The sequence below is a fragment of the Polypterus senegalus genome, chromosome 6, assembly GCF_016835505.1.
Source record: "Polypterus senegalus isolate Bchr_013 chromosome 6, ASM1683550v1, whole genome shotgun sequence".
Taxonomy (NCBI): domain Eukaryota; kingdom Metazoa; phylum Chordata; class Cladistia; order Polypteriformes; family Polypteridae; genus Polypterus; species Polypterus senegalus.
Window position 1 is genome coordinate 140,261,956 of NC_053159.1, and position 12,124 is coordinate 140,274,079.

At 36.6% G+C, this 12,124-nt stretch overlaps 1 protein-coding gene across 3 annotated transcripts in view; it reads right to left on the reverse strand.

The window, feature by feature from the left end:
• lypd6 (LY6/PLAUR domain containing 6) overlaps positions 1 to 12,124 on the reverse strand; it is a 206,473-nt gene that overhangs the window by 54,295 nt on the left and 140,054 nt on the right. The gene's annotated exons all lie outside the window — the stretch shown is intronic.

The window sequence follows — 12,124 nt, forward strand, 5'->3', positions numbered from 1 at the left end:
AATGGCAAAAAGACAAAACAGAAGTGAAGAATAGATACTTCAGCACACAGGGTAGTGTAAAAAGGGATTTCACCTTCCAGTGTGAATTAGAATTTGTCATATGAGGAACATGTTTACTGGTATAAATTTATATTTGACACATCCAAAATCCTTCCAGATAAATACAACCCAGACACAAGCTTCAATAAGATGAATACATGATGAATACAGTTATTCGAATAAAAGGTAAGTAATTGTGTAATAACTGCACTCATAAAGTGAAGAGCAAAAACACCATTAACCCTCTGCACTGTGACAGAAAAATTAAATCCATCTGTTATTTAGTAAATCTTGGGAATTTAAAACAAGAACCAATAAAATTAAAAAAAAAAAAAAACAAACAAAAAAGAAAACAACGTTGAGTTGTGAATGCCGCAGTCTAGACTGAACAATTAACAGAAACTTGCAGCAAAATACCTTATGTTTTTTATTAATCTGTATTTGGGAGTACTTGAAAGATAGCATTGTGCTTTTTATAAATACCATATTTTATATTCAAAAGTGTACTTTTCACTGAGCACATGTAAGGTTTGCTAGCAGAAGAACAGCATCATACAGGATAATAAAACAGCTCAAGACCACTTTGCAAAGTCCATTAAGGTAACAGAGAAGGATCTTATCTAGAGAGCTACTCACTTCAGCAATTTACTTTGTCTTGTGCAGTTTTCTTTTCATGCTTACTTGCACTTTTGTAGGTTAATGCAATAGTAGCAACTCAAATAACCATAGCATTAATTTTATTTAAAAAAAAAAAAAGAAAAAAAAAATGCAACCTCTGCAAACAACACCTGACTTTAGATACTGTAGGACAGTACCACAGTATGTCGATGAAAAATGTGAAGAGAATAAACAAGTCTCTAACAGGACCTAATAAGACCACCTTAAAGTTGACATTTTAATCAAGAGACTCTTCAGTGTGACACCTGATAACTGATACTGAAAGACTGCATAAATGATTTTTTGTCAGTCACTTTGGAGAAAGGCATCTACAAAATAAAAATATAATGACAGAAAATGGATGTTCAGTCTAAAATTTCCTATTGCTATTCAAATGGTGCTCCAAAAACATGAAGCTGAGATGTCAGGTTCTCCAAGCTGTTACTTTTAAACAAATTCAAGTTCAGTAATTGATTGCACACATTTACAATTTCTGTAATAAAATATGCATGAAACGTACTGTTTACAGTCTTCCTTTTCTTCCCCAGTATCCTCAGTGAAGAACCCATAACAGCTTACAACTACTCATGTGAAGGTGTTATATAAATAAAATATTATTATTACTACAAATTTATTTATTTAAGAAATAGTTTTAATACTTCAATGAAATCTAATTTTGTCTATCATTCTTAAGCCTGCTTAATCCAGATCAGGATCAAAGAAGTCAAAGCCTATCCTGGCAGAATTGGGCTCAAGGCATGAACAGCCTAAGACAGTGTGCCAGTCCATCATAGGGCACACTCCCTCATACTTCCACACTAATGGGGGGCCAATTTAAAAGGGACAACAAAGTTTACATCCCATATTTGGTGATTTGAGAAGAAAACTAGAGGTCCAGAGAAAATCCAACACAGATGTAGAGAGAAAGTGTAGATTATGAGGGAAAATAACCAGGAGTGGGTTTCAAACCCAAGATTCTGAATCTGTTATGCAGCAGCACTTGGACCCACTTCAGTACACAGTGGTACAGTTAAAAATCAACCATGATTTTTGGGACGTGGAAGGGAGCCAGAATATCCATAAGAAACCAATTGCACCACAAAAAGAAATGTACAAAATCAGTCTAGATGGTGGCCAGAACATGATCCAAAGCCAGCAGCAGCACTACTATCCATTATGTTATCAAGGCACTTCAGTAAATACTGAAATTCGTAACTCCATCTTTATGAGTCAGTCTTAGGCAACTTTTCTATATAAGCACTCACCAGCACAACAGGGTAAAACTTTAATAACTATTATTCAACAGTGAGGCAGGTGTTAAAATTATACATCAAATTATAAAGCAAAGAAACAGTCATAGAACCTTTTTATTCTTATTTATGTTGACAATAAAAAAACAATGTTCTGAAGTTTATATTGGGTGTAACTCCAAGACGGTCTATAGGCAGCTTTTTAGGGAATGGACACAACAAAAACACTGATACATCTACTGAAGTAACCGAATCATAAGTAAGTAAATGAGGAACATCTCTCCTAAAGTTCCACATAGTGAGTATAAAATTAGCTTGGCAGCCACAGTTATAGTCCTGCACATCCAACAGTGTGGCACCACCTCTCTCAAAACTCTGAAACTAATAGATTTTTTCTGCAATTTACACAGAAACTAACATAATGAAATACATTTTTTAAACACACTTATTCTGGGTTTGGATTGTGGACTAAGAGAGCAGAGACCACTGCAAGCTATACCACCGACACACATCTCACTCTGTTCCTCCTTCACTGGCACAACACAAGGCCAGGTCTTCATCCTCACTTGTTAACTTTACGCTTTTAATTTATACTTATGATTAACTGGACAGCAAAACCTAACATCCTAGTGCACAGAAAAGGCAATCGCCAGACGACGAGCTTCCCTCCTTAACAAGTCTTTTTAGTCAGCCTTGGACTGCAAGTATTCATTAAGGTGTAAATTGTACAGGCAAGAAGACCAAAAAAGGCAGCAAGCAGAGCGGGCATGAATTTCTGAAGAATGTTTTATGGCAGACGTGCACGGAAATCAAATGGCCAGAGTACAGATCTCTTCAGTTGCAGCAAGTAAGTCTCACACACACCTCCCATAAAATGGATGACAAATGCCAGTGTGTGCTGTGTACATCATTAGACAGGATGCAAGCAAGATCTTTATTGTCACACTGCCCTTTCAGTAATCAGAGATTTAAACGTCTGCCTCTGTCTGTCTACCCTTTGGAAATGCTGCAGTTCTGCTGGTGGCTGCTATAGATCATGCATGAACATGGAGGTTACACAGCTCAACTTTAATACACAGAGCTTTCCAAAGACATCCAATGGCAGGTAGAATAACTGTGTGATATTTCTACACAAAGTGATACTACTGGATTCACTGTTATTAAAGGTACAAGACTAAAAATGGGAAGGTATCAGGGTTTACACTAAAACCCCAAAGTGGTTATTGGAAATGCTGATGAAAAGAGATACGCTCAGAATCCTTTTAACTTAACGGTGGACCATTTACTTGAGTACACCAACGGAAATTAAGGGGCAGTGCATTTAGGACTGAAGCTAGGAAGTATTTTTTTATGCAAGGAGTTTTGGGAAACTGGGACAACATGTAAAAATGTAGCTGAGCTGAAATTCTGAAAACCTTTAAGACAAATCTGGATGAGATATTATGACAGCTTAGCTATTAGCTAAACAAACAAGCCTGATGGACTGAAAGGCCTCCGCTCGTTTGTCATATATTTTTTTTTGTTGTCATAGAAGTAGCCTTCAGCACAGAAACATACAGTAAGACAAGCAGTAATTTCTACTCCACTATTTTAGACAAAAGGCTAAATTGTGAAAAACTGAAACATAACTTATTTGAAGTTATGTATAAAACAGTGACAAAACTGAAGAACGATAAAGACACCTGCTTTTTAGGTTAACTAAAGTGGCCCTTTGTGGCTGAGTGTGTCTTGTGATGGCCTGGTGGCCTGGTGTCCTGGCCAAGGGTGTTTTCGACTTTGTGGTCAATGCTGCTGGGTATAGACAGTGGCCCCCCATGACCCTGAATTAATTAAACTAAGCAGGTCTGAAAGTGAATGGATGGATGGATAATGTAACAACAGATAAGGGAGAGAAATGGAAGGGCAACGAAAAGAAGACAAGGAGAGAAGAAAGAGCAAGAAAGACGAAAAATGAAATGGGATGTAAAAGCAGATATTAGACTTTAAATTAAAAAAAATAGTGTTGAAAGACTTGAAAATAAATAATAATATTATTATCTCTGGCAGTATAGCACCACTACAGTGTTAGAGAAAAAGCAAAATAACTAGTATGATTCCCAGCCAGTATAATAACAGCTGTGTTACAATACGTTGTGTTAATCTCCCTTTGCCAGCATCTACCAGGGTGCAGGTGCTATGCGGATGTCCGACTGATCTTCTTCCAGCCCTGCTTTCACAAGCGCTGATGACTTATGCTGACAACAACTCTCTTAGAAAAATATTTCCCCAATTTAAAATGCAGAGACCACCTGAAGCAGAGATGTCACCTTTAACCCTAAATTTAACAAAGTAATACCTGAATACGCTATTACAAAAATTTAGAACTGAGTTAATATACATTTTAATGATTAATGATGACATGAAAAAATATTACATAATATAATAGAGCTAATAAAAAAGTTACTGCATCACCTAAGAATCAATGCATGTATAAATCAAGTGTTTTCAAATAACCAAAGACACATATTTAACACTAGTACAGTGCGAGTGAGTGTGCCCTTCTAAGGATAGGAACCAGCCCCCTATGACCCTGAAAGTGACAAGCAGAAAATGGGTGGATAGATGGACTTATTCAATAAACACCTTTACTCGTAAGAGCATATATTAAAATTGTTCACAATTTAAAAGCTGGAACAATAACTGCAGGTTGGGACTGAACCCGCGCCCATGTAGTTCAGTTTCCTAGCCACTACACCACATGCCAATAAAATAAGTTTTTGTTATATTGGACATAAGTCACTCCATCTAATTCCGACACCCACATTTTATTTTTACACTTCGAGAGAGCTATGGAAGCAATAGGCATATCTTGTAAAAGCCTCAAAATGTAGTTTGATTCATATGCTATAAAAAGTAATGACAACCACAAACAGACAAGCACAGATACGTCCAGCACTTTATAATTACATATCTGATCAACCGACGAAACATACTGAAGCAAATATTTGTATCTCAGCTTTGTGTATAGGGGTTGAGCAGCCATTTGGAAATCAATCAGATAAATCTCATTAGCACTTCTGTATGTTTTCAATAAAACCCTACCCACACCATCTTTTCAAAAAAAAATATCTTCCTGTTAACGGATATACTGACAAGAAATTTGACTTTGGGATAATTGTCACATTTCTGCTTTCAAGAGCAATACAGATTACAATTAAGACGAATAAGGGTGCAAATCTGATGCTTAGAATTATTCATCCAGCACATCTTTGAAGTAGAAGGAAATGATGCCATTAAGCCCTCATGGCCTTAATAGACATAAATAAGGGTCCCAACTCATCTTTTTCTCTATCTATATGTCTGACACTTTGGATTGATACTGTGAGCTATTAAACACCTGGCTGTTTTAAAATACAGCCTCCTAGGGTATGTGTTTGCTTATATATGACTTTCACAGTGTCTATGTTTACTAGATATATGCAGTACATGGCAAATACTTGTTTTTTCTGCTCCAATACAATTTTAAGGTGTTTCAAAGACAAATGCCTGCTTCAGTGGAGAACATGGCTCTTCAATGAGTTAGCCTCCGTTCAAAACCTGTTTAGTATCAGTCAGTCATTTTCAAGCCCGCTCTGTCCTGAAACAAAGAGAAAAGTCCAATGATTTAATTCAGTGCAGTTCATATAACGGATTTACTCCTTTTCTAACACTGCAGGGTTGTGTCCTGCCTTGTTCCCAGTACTGCTGGATACGCTCTGGATTTCAACATTTTCTGATAAGAAAATGTATGTCTTCTTCCTTCCCAACTTTGAATAGCTGGTCAGGAAAGATAACACCCAATGGCAGGAGTAAAGGTGGCACACCTCTGAAGGAATGTTTATATTCCAGGTTTCACAGTGCAACTCAAGTTTCCATCTAAGAGGGCAAAGAGGAGGAGATTTAATTATAGCCAAGTATATCGAGAGAAACACCAGTAACATTTAGCGCTGGTTTGTTTGAATGTCTAATAATTGTTTTTACTCTAAGTAAGCTGAGAACAGTAGGTAAACATCTACACATTTCAATTTCACCATGATCAGACAGAACCTGTCTTGTTATCCCTGATTACAAGGCTTTAACCAAGCCTTGGTAGGACATCAAACCATAGCAGGGCACAATCACCTACACTGAACTAGAAGTCCTAACACACAAAAATCTGGGATGTGGATAGAAAGCATACAGACAACGGGAGAAAATGCAAATTCCATACACACAGTGACCAGGCCAGGAATTCATCTCAGATCCCTAAAGCTGTGAACCAAATAAAAAAAATGCAGATATCAGACTACAGTAATCATCCAAACCAGTACAACTGTTTGAATTTTATAAAGGTTTCTTTTCAATGCTTTGATTTACAGACTATTTCAGTAAGTCTAATAAAATGACTTTCATTGTTCTACAGCAATAGCAGCAAGTGTCCTTGCTTTTTAACATTCTGTCACAAATAATTACAAATAAACATATACAAGACAGGGAATACTGCTTCTAAGCAGCCTTCTGTAGATTTCACAAACCTCACCTTTTCCACAAGGACATCCTTATATTTTTTAGACTTTTATTTTCAAATTATCTGCACATTAAAAAGACACAATACACAATAAACATCATAAATAGATTTGTAATTAAAGGTCAATGCAGGTTCCGAGTTTAAATTACCAGAAACATCCAGCGTGCTTTGGTTCTCTGTTCCCTTCATTTGGATATCTTACTCATTGCCTCATACATTTTTTCCAGTACACCAAGAGTAATGGGTTCAAAGGCAAAACACAAAAATATCATACGTGACATGTTATGAAACTTACCTAAACACAAAGTGTAATTTATGGAATTCAACCAAGCCATATCAAATCCTTTAGTACATTAGCTCATCGTATTTTAAATTACAAGGGATTACAGTAAAAGGCTGGGAAAATCTCCAGTGTCCCGGATGGATTTTAACATCTGTTTCAATTCAAGCTTTTAGCTACCTGTTTATGTCTCTTCATGCAGAAGACAGACAGATGGAGAAAATGTGTTTAAATCCTACAGTTTTGCCCTTAGGTATGACAGCGCTAAACTTTAAAATACAAACAGTAATTTTTACGCATCAAATGCTTCCTATAATATCATCCGTTCCATATTTGTGGAGTAGAAGTGTTCTCTGGTTTAAACCTCTGCCCGATTTATTTAATTCCTACACATCCTATTACAATTTGCTCAAAGACATTCGGCAGTTACACGAGAGCATATCCAACTTCTGAGAAGAAAGAAAAAAAAATTCATAAATCATTCATGATTTTACAAACTCTCAATTGACCTACATAATCCAGGCTCACACTTCAAACAAAATCAACTGCCATACTCTACAGGAAAATAACACATTTAGCATGACCGGCTAAACATCAAGTCCTATAAGACATCTGTAAAATTGCTGTCATCTTTTGCAGGATCCTTTCAGCACTTCCGCAGTTCTCCAAAGAAGCCTTAATATAACAAATTTGCTCAACAGAGACTTTAAGTCATTTACATGTCTGGAGGTGGCTACTGTGTGTTCCATTATTTCTGTGCAACACTGAGCCAATTTGTGCAAATGTATAAATATACCGAGTTAATACTCAGACTTTTATATGCGAAACTACTTTTTCCAAAACAGTGCTGCAAGGTCGAGGTGAGAATGTACTCCAGCAGATTGAGCTACCCCTTGACAATTCTCTAGCTCATCGCAGAACACTTGTGCACCAGTCCAATTTACACATCAATACTGCAAGCATTAAATGTACACGTAAAAGTGTTTATATGAAAATGCTGCTAATGGTCACTTCAACACTAAGATGGTTACTTTAATACAAACAATTGTCCTGTATAAAGTTAACAATTAACCTACCACTGATGTCTTTGAGATATGGAAGGAACCAACAATACCCAGACAGAGACACGGGGAGACTACAGTACATACATTCCCCACAAAGAAAAATCAGGGAAAGACTTGAATGCAGTGTCCTAGAACTCTGAGGCTGCTGCACTAAGCACTGTGCCACCAAGCCTCAATAACATGTCAAAAGGTAAAGCAATATAATGTAAAGGTCTTTAATCACCATGTTGTGTACCAATAACTACACGAGTAGGTCCAGTAACACAAAGGGCAGTAGGTATATGCAGTGCTACATTTGACATACCTTACATAATGCAGATCTATACTCAAAAACAGCTTAATCATTAAGCATTTGATTATGAGAAGCAGTTAGCGCTTTAAACAAATATTAAAAAGGATGATTATGGCTTCATTGTGGAAAGAAAAAAATATTCATTTATAGGACTGAAAAGCCATGTATATTTTAGATGAACGAATGTCTACATGATAACATTCTGGGTTACTTTACACTTTTTTTCTTTAAACCAAGTTCCAGAAGAAATGTATTTCAATAGAGTGCCAAATTATTTTTGTTGTTCTCTGAGTTATTTTAGAAAATTACTTATCTGGAAATTTAAAACATAATGTACAAGGTCTCACCTTTTTATGTAATTTATTTCTTAATATCAGAGTAACCATAGTCATTATGTGCCATTGCTGAAACCAAGAAAATACACATAAAGTATCTAAATGACAATCATTTTGCTTAGTTGATCAGTAACAGAAATCAGTGCTGTACACCTGAAGTCTCGGAACAGCAGTAAGATTCACTGTAGGCAGACTTTTGTCAAAAATTAAATGCTGACATGACTTTAAAAAACCTCCTGGCAACAATTTTAAATAGAGCATAAATTAATCATAAACCGATTGCTTACTTGAGGCACCAGCAGGCTTAACTCTTGGGGAAAGAAAAATAGAGTCCTCAGTTTATGGAAACAACCACAGACAACAGCGACTCTGAATAATGATAATGATTTTTCCAGGATAGTCAGACACCTGAGCATTCATGTAAAATTTCATTTACATGAATGTGTCAATCTTCAGTACTGTTTTACATTTGCTTGAGAACAACAGATATGTATGTCTTTTAAAGTGTTGCCTAGAGGTGTCCCAGTGTTTACATTCAGAGCTCAGGGTTACAACAGTCTACTGAAATGATAAATACATGATATACTAATACAAACAGGTAAAAACAAGTGTCCATTACTTTATATAGTGCCCTTCTATAGCAAACTGCATCACAATTTGCAATTACAGAGCTTCTTTATGGTAGAAGACAGGCAGGTTGTGCACTGAACTGACAAACCTCTGTTTTTGGGTACAATGACTAAACCAGTAGTCCACAGTGCCTACATCATGAGAATTAAGACAGTCAGTCTTCAAACGTCAGGACAATAACATCTACATAAAAATCTCCCCACATAATACTGTAGAGATTACACATTTTTGAAAAACCCACAATATGCACACAGCCATTCTCAATAGTTACCTGCATTCCAAATAAACTCTCTCCAAGGAGTCTTCACTGTTTAAAAAACTGTTACTGTGATGTATCTAGCATGTGTTTAAATCTTGAAATGATAGCCAAGTGGGCAAAAAGCACCTGAAGGCAACATGATTGCGGGTAATTAGTACGGAAATTAAAATAGTGGCATCTACAGGAAAATACATTTCTAGTGTGTTAAAGCATCACAATGTGTGTACTGTATATTCAAATCTTCATTTGTAATATGTATATTGACTCGGTAATTGAAAATGGTGCCTTTACAGAATGTGTTTCAATAATCTGAAAGGCCACCAGGGTACTTTAATAAGTCTATTTTTCCCCACTACATTGCAGATTTAGGCAGTGTACATCAAACACCAAGTGCATTTATTGCATCTTACAGTAATAAAAAGAAATTAGTGTTTGGTGTAATTATTCTCAAAATTTCTATGACGTTCATTATAAAATGAACCGCATCATTATATTAAAGTGCTGTGCACTGGAGCTATTCCTAACTCCCTACAGTTAAAAACGAATGCTGATTTTAATGAATTACATACGACGCTTTAAAACATTACAAAAGAAAACTAACATTTGTATGACCTTTCAACTTCAACGAAATAATTGATCAGCTGTCTACAGAAATACTTAAAAAGGTACATAAAGTACATATTTAAGACATCGTTTCATACCAACGATCACATGTAAATGGAACTAAAATGGGAGGCCTGATTTTGTATTGTTTTGTATAAAGTTATGAACGCCTTAACAATCCCATCAAGTGCTAGTTGATGGTGCTTGTTCTGCGCGGGCGGCCTTTGTCCGTTTCAGTGCACGGCGTATACTCTTCAAGCTGAAGTCATCAGATTTCGGGATGCATTATCCAGTTCATGGCCGAGGGGGCGAGAGCTAGTCCACCACCAATGACCTCAAGGCAAACGCCAATACTAATGGGACGCCAGTCCGCCATAAGGTACGTTTGCGCAACCCCATTCGCTAATGATGGGACAACAATTTAGAGTCATCAGATAACTAAATAATCACGTCATTGGCATGCCCAGGAATTCAGTTGCATCTACTGAGACTGTAGGGCGCAGGCAGCTGGAATGGCTCGCGGCAGGAGCGTTAATCTCTGAGCCACCGAACGCCCATCTCATCGTATTAATTTTTTGCAACTTTTACTTCGATTGTATTTAAAGAGAAGGCATTTATATCATGTTTTGTGTAACCCTTCATACTGATAACTAAAAAAAGTTGACCTTTTTAAAATGAAGCATAATATACAATAAAAAAAACAATATAATGCACTACGCGGTGTACAGTAATTGCAGAAGCTCATGCAGTTATCAGCCTCGCTTCTCAAAGTCTTCATCGAAACTTATAAGAGGTGGAAATCAGCACTTGTCGAAGGCCCGATGCCAAACAATCCGCTGCGGAGAAGTTGAAAGCTGCACACCTGCACGGTAAAACCTGTACTCCGTTCCGCACGATTTACTTCAAGCAAGACTCAAGCTTGTACTGGGCATTACCTGTTAAATGGAGCCTGCTAAAGTGGGCTGAAGAAAACAGATTTGTAAAATGCCTAGAGGCATAGATCTTGGCAAAACGAAAAAAAAGAATTCATATTTGAATCTGCAGAATGTATATTCCCAGGGTGAGGGAGTCTCATCTTCCACCAGACTAGTATATATAGATTTCACTAGACGCTTGAAGGCACTGATTCTTAAATCCCCGTTCTACTTGAAGGCTGTCACAGCAAAATGACTGCGTGTCTTTACACACATAAAACTTCATATTTTATAGGTTTGCATACATTTTCAAATAATACGCGCTAAATGAATTACCACCACATAGCAAAATCGCCAGCGTTAAATGAACATTAAAAGAGTATAGATATAAAAATGTTTCCATCAATAGTGTGTTACATTGAAACAGGCACGAGATCATTTAACGTTGTCGATTTTGTTGTAATTACCAAGTATTAAAAAACACATTTTTCAGGCGATTTCTTGATTTTCCTGCAACACACGTACTCGCAAAGGAAGGCATGTCAGCAATGAATTAAAAAATAAATGTATTTATAAAAGCTATGAAAATAATTTTAAAATGCAAAAATGGTAGTTATAAGCAATAGAGTTAGACACCTGACCTTGCGGTAGAACACTGCATAGCCTACATATTAAAAAAAAAAAAAAGAATAAATAATGTGAAATTATTTAATCGAGCTGTCTGAAAGTCTGCATATACACGTACTTTAAATGTTGATAAAACGTGTATGTGCAATCAATTTTGTGGGGGTTCCCGTTCGTGTATTTAAGTTAAAATTTACCCTGCGGTTCTGAACTGACTCGGCGGTGGGTGACCCGAGTGAGCGGGTCGTATAATGGACGGGTGTCCTTTACTGTCGGTACAAACTGCGTTACAACCTGCAGGATTTGGTGAATATTATAAAGGATTTCGGTGAGGTAAATTATGGATTTCAGAGCCCAAGGATCACTCCAAATGTTTCTGGAACTTATTTTTAAATGTGAGTATGTGTGCAAACAAATGTACTTATGAAAATGATCTCCTCGGCTCAGCAAGATTCCATGCGTTTATCATTCTAGACTATATAAAGTAACTTATCATATAAAGTAACTTAACTAGCTGTTAAGTGTAAAGTTTGCCCTTTATGAGAAAGTCCTTTACTCTTCACCGCGCCTGCTTTACTGATTATTAACACGTTTTTAAGGGTACGAGTGAGCATATATATGAGAAACACACACTCTTAAAGGTTATGGAGTA